Genomic DNA, 13,179 nt, shown 5'->3' with positions numbered 1-13,179 from the left:
TGGATACACATAGCTTCTGCCAAGCAAGCTTATCTCACTGCCAGTGGCTGAGACCACCCAGCCCAGCCAGATGGCTTGTTCCTTGGACCCTCACTCCAAACCCAGGAACCTCAGGCAAATCTCTGGGGCCACAGAGGTACACCCGCTCATTAGAGACTCTTTAAAGGCCTCCTCCACTCTGGGCCCACTGTGAAGAACAAGGCAGGCTGATCCCTGCTTCTTTGGGACTTGGGGAAGCCTCAGGGGGACAGATAAACAGGCAGACAGATTAGGAAACCAGTTGGTTTCAGAGCATCCCATGAAAACCTCGATGGGGACTATGAGGGGACACAACGTGGTGCGTGTACGTATGTGTCAGGTTTTGAATACATTGTCCATCACACGTATCTGGCTCTGTCTGATGAGAGAACTTGGAAGCTGGCCACTGGGAGCTCTGAGCACACTCAGCACCCAGATCTTGGTCCTAATGCCGTGGCCCAGGAAAAGGAATCCAGCTCCTCAGAACACAGCCCGTTCCAAAGCTGGGGCAGGGTTGATGCAATATAAGCCTGGACCATGTGTGACATGGTAAAGAAAGTACTCAAAAAAAAAAAAAGAAAGAAAAAATGATGGTGGCATGTCAAAGGTTACAGGAGCCAGCTTGCAGGGGGCCTCCACTGGCTAAATCTGAAACAATCTGAGCAGCAAAATAGTTAAGTTATTTATAATAGATAAATAAGCGGGGGAGAAGAGAGGCCCTTTTTTTTTTTTTTTTTTTTTTTTTAAACAGGAGAAAGCGGAGGGTCCTGTCAACAGCTGGCAAATGTGGAGGGAGGCTTGGTTTGAAATTAATGTTTTGCAGCCCTTGTTAAAAAGCCTCCTCCTTTGGGAGGAGTCAACCACGGCTGCTAAGTTCAGTGGGAAACTTGAGCGAGGAGATGGAGCCCCCCAACAGACTGTGGATTCGATGCAAGGAGGTAAAACGCTACAGAATGGAGAAAACAGGCAGCACCTCGTGGGCGACCCTGCTGACCGTCACTGCGGAGGGCAAGTGGGCCGCGGGCCTCCACGCGGTCCCCGCAGAAGGACGCATCCCGCACGGCCCTCACCCCCAGCTGGAGAGACACAGCCTGGCCCTAATCAGGAGGAAACTCACAGACCCATGAGAAACTGTATTCGTCCAAAAGGCCATTGCGATAAAAGACAAAAAAGGCACGGGCCCTGCTTCAGACTAAAGGGGCCGAAGAGACGTGATGGCTGGGAGCAACACCCGGACCTGGGCCGGATCCTCGAACTGTGTGTGTGACAGAGACAGAAAGAGAGCCAGTAACACTGTGACAACAAAAGATTAGCAGTAGGTGAGGTGCCAGTGGTCTCTGTCCCGTTCTCATTCCTCCAGCTTTTCTGTAAATGTTAAATGGTTTCCAAATTTAAAAAAATAAAAAAGAATGATGTGGGTAAGAGGCCACTTGAAATGGGATGGGGGCACACCCTCGGTGAGGGGATGTTTGGAATGAGGTGTGAAATGGGAGAAGAAGCCATTGAGAAAGAATGTTCCAGAGGGAGGGGTAGCCTGTGCTTAGGCCCTGGGGGTGCAGTGGGTGAGGGACAGGGCGGCTGTGAAGTTGGGGAAGTCGGCAGGGACCCGGCACGTCCAGGTGGGGGGTCTGGGATTTGGCCTTAGGGCCATAGGTGGAATGGGGCTGACCATAGCCCTGGGGGTGACATTGAGTGAAGGCAGCATTATCATTCAACAAGCATTTTTACCCCTGTCTGTGATCCAGACAGTTTGGAAAAGGTTATGGGGTCCAGGAAGAGGGTTTCTCGTGCTACTGAAACAGCCATGGCATTGGGAGGAGGGAAATTCTGCTTACAAGGAAGGGCACTGGTTTAGCCCGAAGGGTAGTCTCAGAGGTCCGTGAGTCAGGACGGGCTGGGCTCTGTGCGGTAACAGACAAGCCCACATCTCGGGGCTGAGCACAACAGTCACACCGTGTGCTGATGGCCAGCGAGTCACTGGCCCTGGGGACCCCAGCCTCTAGGCTGTGGCAGGGGATGGGTGGGCATAACACTAGCCGAGCAAGTCACATGCCACACCCAACAGAGTTCCAGGTAAGTTTGTTATTTCTCTCTCCAGCCCTCCACCCTGATGGAGGTGTCATAAAATGCAAAGAGGAGAAAGTAGCTGGTTGCCCGTAGTCAGACCCACAGGTTGCAGGGAATGGCCGTGTTTGGGTCATTCAGGGGGTCCCTGGAGGAATCAGAAGACATGGCTCTTCTAGATACAGACCCCTGAGTGGTCCGGCCAGCCTGTGTGCTGGTTGCCACAGTCCCCACTACTCCATATTGTCCCCCAAAGGAGGACCTCTGCTGGCTGTTTCCCACCAGGATGGGGCACGTGTCCATCTGTGGCCAAGAGGGAACCTGGGAGGGCTGCATGGCTTTAGCTGTAGGGGAGCGAGCGGGTTGTTGGCAGAACCCTGGGAACAACCATGTACAGGCAGCTGAGCTAAAGGCTTCCTCTGTGGACCCAGAGGCCTGTGGCTTCACAACCTGCTCTCAGGTTCAGGACTGCTGCCCAGCAGGACAGCTCTGCCTCTGCCCAGGCCCGGGCTCTTCGTGCTAAAGCCCGTGGTGTCCCTCAGGCCCGCTGGATGTGGCACCTCCACAGGGGAGGGACCCATCCATCAATGAGGCATCAGCGGTCAGGCCCAGCTTGCACACCACCCGGAAGGGGCCAAAGTGGAGTCAGCTCGGACCACTGCAGAGAGCCGCCAGGCCGCGGCCTCCCGGCGTGATGGATGGGCGTCACCCGGCCACTTGAAGTCCATGTTTATGGGACACCCAAACAGCCGGTCAATTCCCCGGGACCATCACTCACCCCAGCTACCAGGCGTCCCCGACAGGCCCCCAGGTTGTTTTGCTGCTTTTGCTCCAACAGCACTTAGAGTCTTAGCCTGTCAGGCCCGAGGGTCCCATACAGCCGGTGTGTGACAGATAGGGACAGAGCCCCACGGGGCACGTGGCTGCCAGGGACGCCAGCTAGAGCCCGGCCAGGGCTCCTGGGGCTCGGCCATCCCGTGCTCCCACTGAGCTGTCTGCTTGTCCCTGCGGTCGTGATAACCAGGCTCTCCCCGGAGATAAGCCTGTTGTGTGGTTAAGCTCATGTCCTGTGTGATCACACTTGGGGCCGGGGGTGGCTCAACCCCCGCTTTAGGGAAGTAACTTCCCCTTGCCTTCCTCCCTAAACCTCTCTCTTTCCTTTCCCCTCTTCCTTTGTTCAGCAGATGATTGTTGGTTTAAGAAAACAGAGGACACAGGAAATCCAGCCCTCCATCACTGCCTGTACCCCAAACAACCCCAAGCCACCAGTAGATAGGAGTTTCTGAGAAAAAAGACTCTGGTGGGCAAGGACGTCTCCTCGCTCTGTAGCAGAACGTTTTTGCTGGGAGTAGGGGCAGGAGGGATTGTAGCAAAAACGTGGGTTCTCGTCTCTCTGCTCCTCTGGGCAGGTGGCCTCACTCCTTATTCAAGAGCCTCCCACCACCCACGTGAAGGGAAATCACGGGGCTGTGGTGCGGAGAGATGGGGATAATGGCTACGATGTCACATTCCTCACGGTGAGGCATCTTCCAAAACCCAGAAGTGCTGTGAATGATGGAGGAACGTAAACCTGGCCTCACAGGCGTTCTTCATGAAGTGCTACCTCCATGGAGTCGGTGTGAAACGCTAATTGTTCCAAAGAACAGTGTGCAGATCCATCTGTGAAGAGATTAGCTCAAAGTGGATTGAAGACCCAAGTGTTAAGGAGTCAAAATGATAAAGCTCTTAGAAGAAAATGGGACAATCTTTGTGACCTTGGATTTGACAACGGTTCCTTAGATCCTACACAAGAATCACAGGCAACAAAAGAGGAAAAGCTGAATGGAACGGCATCAAAATTGAAAACTTTTGTGCTTCAAGTGACTCCATCAAGAAGGTAAAAATACAGCCACAGGATGGGAGAAAATGTTTGAAAATCATGTATCTGGCAGGGGTCCTACACTCAATACACACAACAAAAAGCTCTTACAACTAAAATAAAAAGCCAAAATATCATTTCTCATGAGAGAAACGCAAACCACATCCATAGGGCAACACTACATCATACACACGAGGACAGCTAAACGCAAAAGGACAAATAGTAGTAAGTGTTGGCGAGAATGTGGAGAACTTGGGACCCTCATGCTTTGCTCGTTGGAATGGAAAATTGTGCACTGCTTTGGCAAACAGCTTGGTGGTTCCTCAAAGTATTAAACACAGTTATCACATGACCCAGAGGTTCCCTCCTACATATATGCCCAGAGGAACTTAAAACATGCAGCCATGCAAAGGCTTGTACAGGAGTGTTCAAGCAGCGTTATTCCTGACAACCCAAAATGGTATTAACCCAAATGTCCATCAAGCAGACGAGTGGGTGAGCAAATGTGCCCCATCCACACAATGGAAAATTATTTGGTCATAAAAAGGAACGAAGCTTTGAAATGTGGATAAACTTTGAGGACATTACATGGAGTGAAAGGAGCTAGTCATGAAAGATCCCAAATCACGTGATCCATTTGTATGAAATGTCCAAAATAGAGGAAGTCATAGAGGCAGAAAGGAGATCACTGGTTGCCAGGGGGCCGAGGGTGGTGGCGTGGGGCATGAATTAGGAGCAACTGCTAAGGCATATGGGGTTTCCTCTTGGGGTGATGAAAATCTGGGATTAATGGTGATGGTTCCAGGACTTCAAATACTAAAAGTCACTGAATTGTACACTTAAAGGGGGTGAACTTTATGACATGTGAATTACATCTCAATACAGGTGTTATATTAAAAAGTAATTATCTGAGTTGGCACCAGGCAGGGTCTCAAAGCCATTTCTGCCTTTTTCATTCTGGCCCTAAGTTTCCATCAGGCGGGTGAGGGGCCAACAGATTTCATGGTGGAGTTCGGATTCCTCCACCATTTGGCTCCAAACCTCCTTCAAAACCCTACAATCTTTGGGAATAATTAATGACTGCTTGGAATTTTGCAACAGAGAGACCAGCCTGCTTGTGGTTCATAAATAAAGGGGAAAATTGTTCATCAGAACCCAAGATGATAAGTGGGTTCAGCATGTTTAACTGTCTGCAATTGAGACATTAAAAGCATTGGAAACAGACCCCCCCTCCCGATTGCTCATATCCTTTTGGCAAAGCCCCCCTTGGGAATGTTTTTCCTATGGAAATTATTTAAAAAGCAAAAAGCTGTGTGCATGTGAGTGCTTCTAGCAACGCCATTTCATCAGGTGACCTGTCTCAGGGCTGGAGGGAGGGAGATCCAAGGTGTAGAAGGTGGGTGAGTGGCTTCACTGGGGATGGCTGTGTTCACATCTTTACATCAAACAAGCGCCCACAGAAATCAGAGGAAGCCCAAATCCCAGGGTGGCCAACAGGCTACGTGGAAGGCATAGAGACAGAATTTGCAGGTGAGTGGGCAATGCCGTGGGGCCTGCTGGGAGGGACGGGTATACGTGTGTTAGCTCCACAGCTTCCTGGAGAAAAATGCACGTCTTAGCTCACAGACAGAGGTGGAACCTGGCTGGGGCAGGAAGCTCCTCTCAGGTTAGAAGACAGGGCCTCTCATGCGGAGAACTGGTTGTGCAGGTGATGGAGGAGGTGGGAGCTGTCCCTGAACATCAGTGCTTGCTGGGCATCCCACCATCTGGCTGGGGGGCCATGTGGCCGGGGGGCCATGTGGCCGGGGCTCCCACAGGACAGTGCTGATTAGAGATGGGAGGGGACTGTTCCTTTCAGCCCACTGGAGACGTAGTTCGGGGCAGGGGAGAGAGAGGGAGGGATCTTGGGGCCAGCAGCTCTCGGCCAGCACAACGGTGAGGGGCTGGGCTTTCTGCTGGGTCTTTGGACAAACCAGGGCCCCAGGCCCACTAGCCGATGTCTCACATGCCCCCTTCAGCCTCAGCCAGGGCTCAGGTCACCTTGACTGTGGCAAGACTAATTTCCTTTCCACGAATGTTGTCTCTTTTCCTCAAAATAATTTACTTGCAAGGAGGCATTTTGCCCCCACCATAAAATCCGCACATGGAAGCATAACTAGGAAACTGAAGACAGTAGGAGCCGAATAATGGCATCAATTCCACCAGACCTGCTGCCTTCCACCCAGCCCGGAGCCTAGAAACCAGCAGATGGGGGCTTGATCCTAGAGGTTTCCAGAGGATGGGAAAGAAGTGCCGCCTTCCATCCCCATTAGGAAGCCCCGCATCTGTGCCCCCTGAACCCCTGTGCTGTGTGCGGCCACCCGCCCAGGGCCCCCGGGCCAGGTGCTGCCCGCTCTGAGTCTGAACCTCGCCTGGCTGGGTACACGGGGCTTCCCTGTCTTCTCAGAACATCAGAGCTGGAGCATTTCTGGGTGAGAGGGGCTGCTGGATGCCCATGTCCACAGGAAGAGGACAACCCTGGGGCCTCCAGAACCAGGTCCTCCTGCAGCGTTTTGTTCTCGAAGCATCCTTTGTGTGAACCTCCGGCAGCCAGGCTGGGGGTGAGAGGCTCTGAGCAGGAGATCGCACCCTCCTATCAAAAGCTTTTCCCGAAAGCATCTCGCAGCTGTCAGGGGCCGCCTTGGCAGGCAGGCCGTCCATTAGCGGAGGCAGGTGATTTGTATTGCTTGCTGCGTCTTGTGTAAACAGAGGGCTTAGGGAGCTGGAGAGGAGGGGAGGCTGGGAATGCACCTGGCACACCTGAGCGGCCGTCCACAGACACGCGGCAGGGCCCATCTGCCCTGCGCTGGCACCCTGGCACCCTGGACAAGGCGAGTGCCACCTTGCGTGTCTCTGCATACAGGGAGAGACAGAGGAGAAGGCACACCCACCCTGCTCCCGCCAGAGTGTAGCCCACCGCAGCCCCATAACTGGGCACTGAAGACCCAGAAGGGTGCCCATGCCGAGTCCGCCTCCGGGCCTGGCACCTGGGTGTCCCCCGCTGTGTGTGGAGCCGGCGCTGAGTCCATTTCAGCTCCCTGGGCTCACGTGGCAGCCCCTCTGCCCCCCGCCCCCTACCCCCGCCCAGCACTTACCACACGGCTGTGATGGTCTGTTTACAAGGCTGTCTTCCGCACCAGACGCGGGGCTCTTGAGGGATTTTAATGACCTCCACCTCCCCTGTCATCGCTAATCAGTGTTTCTTGAATGAATGGATAAAGGAATGAATGAATTCTTGAGCACCTACCACGTGCCAGGCCCTGTGTGGAGGCTGGGAGCACGAGCTGGACCAGCATGTCGGGAGGCGTGTGGTGGTCTGTGTCCCGGGTCACCTGGGGGACCGCTGGGGTTGGGTGGGGAGGGGGCTTGCTGAGAAAGGGGCTTTGAACAAAGGCCTGAGGAGGTGAGGGAGGGAGCTACGCGGACAGACACGTGAGGAAGGGTGTTTGGGGGAAGGGCATGTGCAAAGACCCTGGGGCAATACCAGCCTAGGGAGGTTCCAGGAACAGTGAAAAGGATGACTCAGCTAGACCCCTGTGAGGAAGAGAAAGAGAGACAGAGACAAAGACAGAGAAAGGGAGGGAGGGAGGGAGGGAGGGAGGGAGGGAGAGAAGCAGGTTCTGAGATGTCCTGCTATGGGACAAGGCTGGCTGACCCCCACATCTAGCCCCACCTCTCTCCCTCCATTCTTCACTGTAAGGGAGGAAGAGTCAGATCCTCATCTTACTTTGTAACAAAGCAGGGCAGAAGAGGGTGGGATTTTCTGGCCAATGAGATGTAGAGAGAGCTCCCCAGGGAAGGGGTGTTGCGAGGATTTATCCTCCCTGAGAAGATGACAGGGACTTTTCCACATGCCGCCCCCAGCCTCCCCTACATACGCTCCACATCTTTGCCTTTGGCTGTGATCCTGTGTGCATGGGTTGTCTGGAGTGCTGGCAGCCACCTTGTGCCCATGAAACACTACAGAGCCCTGAGCTGAGCACCCAGAAGGGGAGAAGAGCTGCTACCCCTCCCCCAACCCCGAACGCTGTGTGAGGCCTGGCTCTGTAAATGTGACACACCTCTGACAAACAATACTGCCCCGAGAAGCCCTCCCGGACCACCTGAGCTAGAGGCCCCTGTATGCCAGCCCAAACCTGTATCGCTTTCTTCATAGCCCTTCTCTCTCTCTCTCCAAAATCATGTTTTCTCCCTAGACATTCCTCTTGGAACATCAGCTTCGGCATGGGATTTGGGCTTGTTTTGCTCACACGTGTGTCTTCTACCTGGAGCAGGGCTTGACACAGAGCAGATGCCCCAAAATGTTGTTTCGTACATGAACGAGCGCTCAGCATGCATTGCCATCCAAGGGCCAAATTATCATCGGCTGAGGGTTCCACTCCCTCTGCCCCTGTTGGAGCACCTACATCCTGGGGTGGAATCGGTCAACAACACAGCCTCCTCATACACATCATTTCAAGCCTCCGTATGATACTTCAACTGCGGTGGAAGGAGACGTAAAGGAAATTAACCTAATGTTTTTAAAGTGTATGTTTCAACACACAAACGTGTGGGAGGCCTGGCTACACCACACAACACGAGGAGGCACCCGGATGGTACACGGTGTAGCAAGTACGAATCAGAGCGAGGACTGGGATCGGCTGTGCTGACTGCCAACACCGTGTTCTCCTACGTGAAATCTGGGGCTAGCTGCTTGTGTATGAACACACGTCTGTGTGAAGGGCAGGCTGGGCTTGCCTAGGCAGGGCTGGGGGGGGGGCCCTCAGCACTGGTCACACTCTGGCTTAAAGTTTTCTACCAATAGGAATGCTTTAGAAAATGCAGTGTGATTGTCCCTTTTGTCACACAGGCATTGCAGTGGTGGAAAATTCAGGATACATCAGAACGTGGAAAAGACACCCTATATTTTTGTATAAGATGGAGCTGGGTTCCAGGCTGGGACACTGAAGAGACGCTCACTGTGTGAATGTGTCTTGCCCCGTGGACCTGGGCTCCACCCAGCACTCAGAGCCCTGCGTGCTCGATGCCACACCCCCAGATTTCCCTCACTGCTCTCCAGCCTGGCCCTGCTCTGACCCTCCATCTCCCCTGGCCCTTCCCCAGCTTGGCTGAGCAGGCAAAGCCCCAGACCTCACTCGCTCGGCTGCCTCGTTTCTAATGCCCCTCCTCCCGGAGGCCGGCCTGGCCTAACTCGGGCCCAGGCAGGCTGGGAGGCCCTGGTGTCAGGCTGTGTGAACCCCTCTGCTGGGGCTAGGCACAGGCCTGGGCAGGCCTCAGCCCCCCACCCCCAAAGGCCCCCCACTACCCAGCACAGCGAGGGGCTCCCGGGCAGGTGGTGATGGATGGGCCGAGAAGGCTCCATCCCACCGCGGGTCTCACAGACATTCCTCCCTGCAGATAAACGGCCCCTGAGTGGCCGCCCCCGCGGCAGCCCATCGGAGAGGCCCTCTTGAAAGGCAGGAGATGAGGGGCCTCTGTATATAATAAAGGTGAAAAGTGTCATCCAGACATTTTTATGCTCTTCTTGAGGCCCCAGCTGCCGCGCGGCCGGAAGGACCTGGGGCTTTTAGCAAGTGGCCTGGGGAAGCGGCTGCTTTTAGCAGGTTCCAAGCCTGAGAGGGAGCACGGGGGTCGGAGGCCTGGGCGCGGCTCCGGGCCCCCTTTCCAACCGAGTCAGCCCCAGCCCCTCCTTTGAAGGAATTATGACGACCGCCCGTGACTGGGAACTTGCCAGCCTGCTCAGAGCTGCGTCTCCGGGGGGCATGTGGCAAGTGGGGTGGGAGACTGCCTGAGCTCGGGTCTGAGGAACACCCAGTTTTTCACCACCAGGCTGTCCTCGGGGCTCCCAGCCCAGCAGCACCATTGCCCCCCATATGGAGGCTCAGAGGCCTGGGGGGCCCTGCCTGTGACTTGAGCCCCTGCCTGTGACTGTTATAGTTTGAGGAGCTTCAGGAGTGGGGACAGTGGGGCCCTGAGACCAGGCCATCAGCTAGTCAGTGCTCAGGACATTTCCCTTCCGTTTCCCTCCTCGATCTGCATCCCCATTCACAAAGGAGAACGCCGGGCCAGCAGAGGGCACACCGCCAGGAGAGGGAAGCAGAGCTGGGGCCAGAGACTTGCCCATTGAAGCCCAGGCCACGAGTCTCTGGGGTCGAGTACTCAGCGTTCAGTCTTGCAGCCCTCTCTCCAGCCAGCACCCCAGGCCTGCTCAGCCCGCCCTCCATTCTGATGTCTTGGAATCCCCCTTGTCCATCAGACTGTGATCCTGTAGCTCCAGGCAAGCCCCAACCCACTCCAGGCCCCGAACATAAGGGTCAGGTAACACGCACTAGGCCACAGGGGGTGGTGGTAAGTGGACCCACAGAGGAGTGTCCCGCCCCCTGCAGGGAGAGCCTGAGGTCCGTGCAAGGCCAGTGGGTTCCTCATGTCTCCACGGCAGCCCTGCAACCCCAGCATCAATATCCCCATTTTCTAGAGGGGTACATTGAGGCACAAGACATGAACAGATCTGCTCAAGGTAGCAAAAGGGCAGGATTTTGGATTCAAACACGTCTGTGCTTGACTCTAGGACAGAATTCTTTGCAATCTCTGTGCCTGCCGCTTGGCCAGCAGACACGCAATGCCTGCTAAATGGCTGAATAAAGAAGCCCGCTGGAAAAGGAAATCATAAGTGATTTAGTATTTGATCAATAGCCCTGATATGCCTCTCTGGGTGCCAAAGTCCCACGTGGAACTCAGAGGTTTCTGGAAAAGCAGATGGAGAGATTTGTTAAGAGCCACTCAGAGACAGGAAGTATATTCAATATCTTGTAATAACCTTTAATGTGAAAGAATATGAAAACAAATATATGTATGTGTATGCATGCCTGGAACATTATACCGTCAGCAATCAACACATTGTAACTGACTATACTTCAATTAAAAAAAAAAGAGCCACTCACAGAGGAATAAACAGCATGTTCTTTAGCTTTTTCTTACCAACCTAAACCTGACACTAAGCCCCACCTCCTGGGCCAGCCTCAGCATTGAGCTCCCCAGGAGCAGGGGTACCCAGGCCCCTCCGGTCCCCATGGGGGGGACACTGATCCTCAGTTGGCCCCTGAGAAATCCATGGTTTTTGCCCCCTTGTCCTGGCCATCTAGGTAAGCGAGCTGGGCGCCTAGCGCCTGCAGCCTAATTCCCACAATAATAATTACGTATGCTGGACAAGAAAAAATTATCTCAGACACTGAATCACAATTCAAACTCTAAAACTATCACTTGGCTTCGAAATAGATTATTTCTCAATAATATTTGTACCAGTTGCACTATTTGGTACTTTTTTCAGAACTGTAACGGATTATTCGCTGGAATCTGGGCAAGACAGACCCCTCAGGGAGCAGCATGCCACTGTGCCCTGGCCCCTTCTGTATCTGGACCCCGGTGAAATGTGCAGTCTGCCCTCCCCAGTGCCAGGAAGAGATGGGGAATGCCATTTGTCTCTGAGACGTGCAGAGTGAGAGGGATACGAGTAGAAATCGGCTATCCTTTCTGAGGCTCCCAGAGGTGCTGTGGTGCCAGAGGGTCCATGGTCCCGAAGGCAGGTGCCAACACACGTACACATCCCCGCGGGGGTTAACTCGTGAGCCCAGCTGTTGGGTCAGGTTGGGAGGGGGCCTCATAAGATCATGACAGGTACAAGTGGAACCTCTAAGAGCACCTGAGACATTACCCGCCAAAGCCTGCCAGGGCGCAGGGGCTCCAGCTGAAAACAAACATTCAAGATCATTCCAAGGCCCTAGGGTTGCCACAACACCCAAGTGACACTGGTGTGCGTGGCTGCAGAAGCTGGGGAGGAGGTGAGCAGGGAGCAGGGAGAGAAACTACAAGTCCCCAACAGAAAAACCAGAAACAGAGGGGCAGCCCCAGACACTGGCATCTGGGTGGGGCATCCTCGCCACCACATCTCCTAGACCCTGAACTTCTTCTCTTCTTGCCCCAAAGCTGCCTTTGTTTCTCCCTCCTCGCACCCAGGACACCCATCTTTTCAATAAGTCTGAGCTTTTCCAAACACAGGAGGGGACTGGGGGACAGTGGGGATCCTGCCTGTGCGTGGAGACCACCCACGAGATGGAGCCGGGAAGTGGATGGTGACCTTCCCTGGATGTCGAAGCCTAAAGCCACCTTCCTCCTTGCCTCTCAGCCCTGGACCAGCCCGCTCCTTTTTCCTTAAGCCATGGGAGTTGGTTCCCCTGGGGAACCCCAAAGCCATCACCTTGTTCTTTCTTGGAAAGGACTACGCTGGACGCTGAGAGCCCTGCTCTTTGTAATAACAAATGTCCATGGGTCTTTGCTTGATGACTCTGTGCGCAGCCAGGGGCAGTTTCTCCCCAGCATTTTAAAGATTATAGACCCATAAAATCTCACTACCAGGGGCTTCTGGGCCCACCGACCATCAGAAACTTCAGAGGGGAACCTTCAGACATCTCAGCTGTGTTCATGCCCTGTGTCCTCCAGAGAAGTTCTGGCTGAGGGACCTTGGTGACAGCCGAGCTGCTCACCTGAATGCCAGGTACACGAGGCACCTCTGACCTGGATTCTAGGTCCCTCAGGCGCCTCTGACCTTTGGGAGAAATCAAAGCAAACGGTAAAGAGGGGCTATCAGTTTTTAATAGATAACTCAATACATAGTTCAATATGCAAAATATACCAAATGACAGACACCCTACCCATCGAGGCTGTCCCCAAAGCAGCCTCCGTCCTCTGGTTTGTGTCCCCCACCTGTGCGGGCAGGAAGGGCAGGTGGGAGGGTGCCAGGCGGGGGTTCACTGCATCCTCACCTGGTGGGGCTCCATCCACAGTGGTGCTGGAGCCCTCCCGGGACTGAAGTGTAGCTGCCCACAGTGGTTAATGGTGACACTACACGCATGGTTGTCACTGTCCCCTCCCAGCTCTACTTCCCGTCTACTGGTGCTTCCTGGAATTAGCTCCCAGATAAAGACCTTGCAAGTCAGCTTCTCGGAGAACACCAAGAGTCTGGCTGAACTAATGGGGTCCTGGGGACCCCCGTCACGGTGGAAAACTTGCAAAGCAAAAGTTGGGGCAAGAGCGAGGGATGGGACAGCCCTGAGGTCCGTGCACCTGCCCAACTGGCGCCACCATCGCTCAGTTTAGGCCCCAGCTTTCCTGCTCCCACGACTCAGTGCAGAGCAGCCTTTGAA

Source organism: Camelus dromedarius, chromosome 10 (assembly GCF_036321535.1).
Source record: "Camelus dromedarius isolate mCamDro1 chromosome 10, mCamDro1.pat, whole genome shotgun sequence".
Taxonomy (NCBI): Eukaryota; Metazoa; Chordata; class Mammalia; order Artiodactyla; family Camelidae; genus Camelus; species Camelus dromedarius.
This window is presented reverse-complemented; position numbering follows the sequence as displayed.